The sequence below is a fragment of the Colobus angolensis genome, unplaced genomic scaffold (genome assembly GCF_000951035.1).
Source record: "Colobus angolensis palliatus isolate OR3802 unplaced genomic scaffold, Cang.pa_1.0 Scaffold1, whole genome shotgun sequence".
NCBI lineage: Eukaryota > Metazoa > Chordata > Mammalia > Primates > Cercopithecidae > Colobus > Colobus angolensis.
In genome coordinates, this window is record NW_012110918.1 from 3,855,027 (window position 1) to 3,862,219 (window position 7,193).

The window sequence follows — 7,193 nt, forward strand, 5'->3', positions numbered from 1 at the left end:
GAACGGTAGATGTCCCAAGGAACCAACCAACATAATTTCCAGGGGGTGATTTTGTTTTTAGAAGAGCCGCTCCCCTCTGTTAGGCCCAGCCAAGTCACATTTTTGGATGTCCGTGGGCTCTGTTCATCACCACAGCCCTCCTCTTCCGAGAGCCTTCCTTACGCTCTGGAGTGCATTACCTTTTTTTCTCTTGCTGGTTGTCACCTTATCCCTGAAAGAATGAACAGCTTGTATCAGTTTTTAGCAGCTTAAAACATGACCTCTCAGGAATATTTGCAAGTGAAAATAACAATGGTCCTTACACTACTACAGCATTTGGTGGTGGGAGTTCTGTTGCAGTTCTGAGCTATAAGAGAGTCATTTATTTATGAGGGATTTTACAAATAGGGTGTAATGGTATTTGTGAGTGTTGCACTTTTTCTATAGATTTAGAGTAACTTTCAGGTTTATTTCAGTAATAATGTCCTCACCTTCTTACATTGTGAAGTGTTTACTTGAGTCAGGGAGAGAGTTTAATGGGTTTATCTGTCAGGGTGCCATGAATGCTGATGAGGACCTGCCGAGTGTGAACATCAGCCCCATTGCTACGGCGTGGAGGTGGAAAACCTCAGACTTGACAAACCACCTCTGCCGCATAGATGGATCTTGGAAATCTAGAAATTACAGTGACTATGGAATGCCAGTGAGCAGACAGCATTTCCCACTTTCCTATCTTACCTTGAGGGTAAGACTTAAAGATACATACATAGAGAGAGACAGTAATTTGAAACCTAGATTCTTCATTGTTTGATGTTTGCAGTGTGATGTAAGGCACATTTTATATCTGAGTCAGTGGTTTCCCTTGGATTCATTCTCCTACTTGATTGAACCCATTTAAGTCATTTTAGAAAATGGTGATTTGCTATTAAAATTAACTGGAGAGAATACTGAATGCTGAATGAACAAAGTATTGAGCTAATAAAGAGAATTAATAATTTTCTACTGTCTAAATACTCTTAGAAATCAGTGATTTTGGAATGCTGTTCATTTATGTCATAGATCCTGATCCCAGTCACCTGTGGAGTTGGTATCTTTCCGGTCAAGAGATTTTTCAGGCCTCAGACTTTTAATGGTGAGGGTTAAATAGAATAATTTGGTGAGGATTACCCGTCCGTTCTTGTCCAGCTTGCTTTTTGAAACACACATTCCCCTGATATGAATAATTTACATTTCAAGCCCTAAGAGGGACAGAAGGACGCGTTGCTCCCTCTTGGGAGCGGGAGTGCTAAAATCTAAGCAGGCAGCTGCGGGACCGCTATAGCCGGCCCTCCGCTCGGGCCCTTCCCGGGCAGGAAGCGCGTCGCTGTCCCCGGCTGCGCCCAGGCGGGTGCGGGCGCGCGGGCCCAGCAGCTGCGAACCGCCGGCGCACCGCCTGTTTCCGCGCCCGGGGACGTCCCCCGGCGGGGCTCAGAAGTGTGGGGTCGGTCGCTTGGCCTCCCTTGGCGTCAGCGACCCAGGGTAACCTCCTCCACTGCCGCCCGCCGTTCGGGCCTGCCTGTGGAAGAGCCACGTGTGCCGCGCTCTGGGCATGGCCTTGGAAAGTCAGGACCGCGACGGCAGCAGAGCAGTGAGTGGAATCAATTCCCTAGTATTTAAAAAGTGCTTCATTGAAGAGTTCGAATCTCAGTCACTTTCTAGATTCTGGTATCTAGAGTAGCGCCGTCCAATAGAAATATAATACAAGCCACATATGTATGCTGCATTTTTCTAGTAGTCGTATTAGCAAATGCATAAAGAAGCGATTGGAGTTAATTTTAATAGTATATTCCATTTAATCCAGTGCATCCAAAATATTATTTCAATCAGTAGCAATATCAATATCAATGCTGAATATTTTATATCCTTTTTTTTTTTTTTTTTTTTGTACCGTCTTGGAATTCCGTGTGTATGTTACACTTGCAGTACATCTTACTTCCAACTGGCCACATTTTCAAGTGCCCAACAGCCCCATGTGGCTTGTGGCTACTGTATTGGACAGTGCAGCTCTAGACCAGTACCCAGCTCTAGTGTACCTGGAAAAATGTACCCATGATATTGAGTTGCTGGGAGAGGAAGGCTTATTTCAGGAAAAGGTCGTGCAAGTCTTCTGTCAGTACAGCCAGTGCTGACATTCAAGCTGAAAGGGTGTAGACACTATAAGGGCCTCTGACTTCGGTGTTAATTTGTTTCTTTAAAAGCTTGATACAATTCTCTGTTGCAGCTTGTTTTTTACCCTCCCCCCTTCATTTTCAAGGGCCTGGTATTGTCTTCAAATGCATTTCCATTTTTGGAAAGCGGAGTCATAAAGCATTAATAATGTGGAGATCGTTTAGTCCATTTCATGCATGAGGACGCAAGCCTGCAGCAGCCGAGTAAACTTGCTTGTTGTTTAACCAATGGCAAAAATGGGATCAGATCCCAAGTCTCCCTAATGTTGAGTTATTTGTTGTTTTCACTGTGCTACATGACCTCATTGAAGTAAAATATCACCAGCCAGAACCTAACCATTTTTCCCCCAGATTGTTTACAAGGGGTTATACACAATTGAACTTTTAATTTCTTTTCTGTTCAAGTAGAGCCATCTGGGATCGTTCAAAGTTGGAGAAATCAGTCTATGTACTTCTGCCTTAGTGCCAAAAAAAGAGAGGTGCAATATTTATTTATTTTTGCAATAGGGTCTTGCTCTGTTGCCCAGGCTGGAGTGCAGTGGCATGATCACGGCTCACTGGAGCCTCGACCTCCTGGGCTCAAGTGATCCTTCCACCTCAGCCTCTCAAGTAGCTGGGATTACAGGTGTGCACCACCATGCCCAGTGTATTTTTTTTTTTTTTTAATTTTTTAGAGATGGAGTTTTTTTCCACATTGCCCAGGCTGGTCTGGAACTCCTGAACTCAAGCAATCTGCCTGCCTTGGCCTCCCAAAGTGCTGGGATTACTGATGTGAGCCACCATGCCCAGCCAATAGTTGTAATATTTAGTAAAGCTCTTGTGACTAGTTGAGGCATTAAAAGAAAGCATTATGAAAAAAAAAAGTCTACTGGAAAATAGTTAAAATCTATTGGGGCAATATGTTCAAACTCACAGACCTCCATACTTAACCCAGTATTGATTTCATCCCACTGTTTTCTTTAGTGTTGGCTCATGGATCAGTTTTTTCTTCTTTACAACTTACCCACCTGTATAGTACACTACTGCTGAGCAGTCTGAGACCCATCCAGCCTCGGACGCTGAACCGGTGGGTTCTGAGCACAATGCTTTCAGTGTCCTGTGGTTATCCAGCTGTTTCATAGCAACACAGACTCTCTTGAGCTGTAACTGTCAATAGATATCTTTCTTTTTTCTCTTGTGTGACTAAAGGGAAAAAAAGTCTATAACTTATTCATTCATTCATGTATTTTTTCATTCAACAATATTCATGGAGCACCACCTACTGGGTGCCAGGCCCTGCTCAGAGCCTTGGGAATAGAGCAGTGAACAAAGAACTCCTACTCTAATACACTAGTGGATGAGACAGAGAGTCAAGGAATAAACATGCTTTATTGTATTTTATTTTATTTGTTTTTTTGAGATTGAGTCTTGCCGTGTCACCCACGCTGGAGTGCACTGGTGTAATCTTGTCTCACTATATCCTCTGCCTCCTGGGCTCAAGTGGTCCTCCCACCTCAGCTTCCCAAGTAGCTGAGACTACAGGCACGTGCCACCACGCCTGGCTAATTTTTGTATTTTGTAGAGAGGGGTTTTACCATGTTGACCAGGCTGGTCTCAAACTCCTGGGCTCAAGCAATCTGCCCACCTTAGCCTCTCAAAGTGGATGCTGTTATAACCTAATGTCAAAGTAAACGGATAGAAACAAGTACCATTCTGAACAGGATAGACAGGAATGCCTCCTTAGGGAGGTGGCATTTGGAAGTGATCAAACTGAAGGGTCACATTGCATACACATCTCAGGGAAGGGAGTACCAAGCAAAGGGAACCACAAATGCTAAGGCCTGAAGCTTGTAACAATAAGAACAATTCCAGAAACAGTAAGAGAGGCTGGGCATGGTGGCTCACACCTGTAATCCCAGCACTTTGGGAGGCCGAAGGAGGTAGATCACCTGGGGTCAGGAGTTCGAGACCAGCCTGGTCAACATGGCGAAACCCCATCTCTACTAAAAATACAAAAAAAAAAAAAAAAAATAGCAGGTGTGGTGGTGGGCGCCTGTAATCTCAGCCACTCGGGAGACTGAGGCAGGAGAATCGCTTGAACCTGGGAGGCGGAGGATGCAATGAGCCAAGATCGCACCACTGCATTCCAGCATGGGCAATAGAGCAAGACTCCCCGCCCGCCAAAAAAAAAAAAAAAAAAAGAGCCAGTGAGGCTAGTGTAGCAGGAGCAGAGGGAAAAGGAATAGCATCCATTAGGCAGTTCACGCAGGGCCTATTGCTAAGGATTTATGTCAGACTTGTGCTATAAGAGGATTACTGTGGCTGCTGTAGGGAAAATTAAGGTGGGGGTGGCATGTTGCAAGAGTGGAAGCAGGCAGGCCAGCTAGAAGACTACTGTAATAATCCAGCTAAGATGATGTTGGCTTGGATCAAGGGTCCTGGTGCAGTTGGCAGAAGCAGTCAGTTCCTGGATATGTTTAGAAAGGAGAGCCGATTGGATATGTGGAGGAGTGGGTTTGAGGAGGAGGATCCAGAGTTCTGCTGAGGACATTTTAAATTGAAGATGCCTAGTTTATATGCATGCCCTGCCGTGCGGGCAGATGTAAATCAGGAGCTCAGGGACTAAGTTGGCACTAAGAATGGGAGGTGCCGGTGCAGAGAAGGTGCTTAAAGTTCTGGTTGAATTCTAGGACGGAGAAGTTGTTAGGGAAGTGAGTGTGCTTGTTCTTGAGTTGCTGGAAAGGCGTATGAATGACACAAATACATGGCCACAATATGTATTTTCTCAGTAATATTTGGGGAAATGTTCTGGGCATCAGGTTTCCCGTCTAATTTTCCCTGTAGGAAGCGGATAGTCATTGAAGTAGTTTTGATTTGGGTGTGAGTTGTTACATAGAAAGCAAGGTTCTAAGTTCTCTTGCCACTTTTCTTGTTGTGCACCTTTAGAGAGTCATTACGAGAACTGAACACTAGGGGGACCCAGTTTCCTTACTTATGCAACGGGGGCTGGCCCAGCTCTGGGCTCTGGTCACCCTTGCATAGGACACATGCAATATAAACACAAATCTGAAAACAAGGGCAGCGTCTCTTTTCTCAATGCAATGTGTACTTATAGCAGTGATCATTTTTGCATGTAACATGTCTGAATTCCTTAAATAGGTCATTTTAAGTAATGTGCATAACCATCAAAATTTTTCTTTTCTTTTCTTTTCTTTTTTTTTGAGACGGAGTCTCGCTCTGTTGCCCAGACTGGAGTACAGTGGCGCGATCTCGGCTCACTGCAAGCTCCGCGTCCCGGGTTCACGCCATTCTCCTGCCTCAGCCTCCCGAGAAGCTGGGACTACAGGCGCCCCCCCACCACACCCGGCTAATTTTTTTTGTATTTTTAGTAGAGATGGGGTTTCACTGTGCTCGTCAAGATGGTCTCGATCCCCTGACCTCGTGATCCGCCCCCCTCGGCCTCCCAAAGTGCTGGGATTACAGGCGTGAGCCACTGCGCCCGGCCAAAATGTTTCTTTTTTGAAACAGGGTCTCACTCTTTGCCAAGGCTGTGTGCAGTGGTGCCATCTGGACTCACTGCAGCCTCTGCCCCCTGGGCTCAAGTGATCTTCCCACCTGAGCCTCTCGAGTAACTGGGACTACAGGCATGAGCCACCACACCTGGCTAATTTTGGTTTCGCCATGTGGCCCAGGCTGGTCTTGAACTCCTGGGCTCAAGCAGTTCACTCACCTTGGCTTCCTCAAGTGCCGGCGTTATAGGGATGAGCCACCACACCTGGCCACTGTTTAAAGATTTAAAGTCCATGGCTTCTAAACTCTAATTCCCTATTCGTGAGCCCCATATTTGCAAACTTTTGAAAATAAGGATCATGATTTCTTTTATATTTTAATTTTTAATTTTTATTTTTTGAGATGGAGTCTTGTTCTGTCACCAGAGCAAGGTTGCTCTGTCACCACAGCAACCAGGCTAGGTTGCAGTGGCGTGATCTTGACTCACTGCAACCTCCACCTCCCAGGTTCAAGTGATTCTCCTGCCTCAGGCCCCCAAGTAGCTGGGATTACAGGCATGCACCAACACGTCTGGCTAATTTTTGTATTTTTAGTAGAGACATGGTTTCACCATGTTGGCTAGGCTGGTCTCGAACTCCTGACCTCAAGTGATCTGCATGCCTCGGCCTCTCAAAGTGCTGGGATTACAGGTGTGAGCCACCGCACCCAGCTGAAGGATCATGATGATTTCTGATTTATAATAGTTGAATTGGAGTATGGAAACTAAATGTGATAAATACTACTTGATGATTTGAATCTGCTCCATGAGAATTCTGACATACAATCTATTTTCTATTTTATCACCAGGTATTAAGCAAAGGGAAAGGCAAATGCTCAAAAGCTACATTACATGTTATTGGAGTATAAAACATATAACATTGTTAAAAGGTTTGGACACATTTTGTGTTAGTTGTGGATACATAGGTCTTAAAAGAGTAGTACATGATCTTAACTCTTTTTTTTTTTTTTTTTGAGACAGGCTTTCGCTCTTGTTGCCAGTATGGAGTGTAATGGCGGGATCTCGGCTCACCTCAATCTCCGTCTCCCGGGTTCAAGCGATTCTCCTGCCTCAGCCTCCCAAGTAGCTGGGATTATAGGCATGTGCCACCATGCCCGCCTGATTTTGTATTTTTAGTAGAGATGGGGTTTTTCCAAGTTGGTCAGGCCGGTCTCGAACTCCCGACCTCAGGTGATCCACCCGCCTCGGCCTCCCAAAGAGCTGGGATTACAGGCGTGAGCCACTGCGCCGGGCCCAACTCATTTTTATAACTAGAATAATTTTACTTTTGGGGAGAGAAAGTCTACGTAGAACCCTATATAGACTTTTAACTGAAACCTCTTGAAGTCAACAAGCTTAAAGCCAATCTTTTTAATCAGGGGAAGTGAAAACATAATTAACAACCTGGTGTGGTAGCTCACGCCTGTAATCCCAGCACTTTGGGAGGCTGAGGTGGGCAGATCACCTGAGGTCAGGAGTTC

At 45.2% G+C, this 7,193-nt stretch overlaps 1 protein-coding gene across 1 annotated transcript in view; it reads left to right on the top strand.

The window, feature by feature from the left end:
* The first annotated feature begins 1,350 nt into the window (after positions 1-1,350).
* ARSG (arylsulfatase G) overlaps positions 1,351-7,193 on the top strand; it is a 177,264-nt gene continuing 171,421 nt past the window's right edge. The window contains exon 1 of the mRNA XM_011926742.1: positions 1,351-1,606. The gene's annotated coding sequence lies outside the window, so the exon portion shown is untranslated. The remainder of the gene's footprint in view (positions 1,607-7,193) is intronic.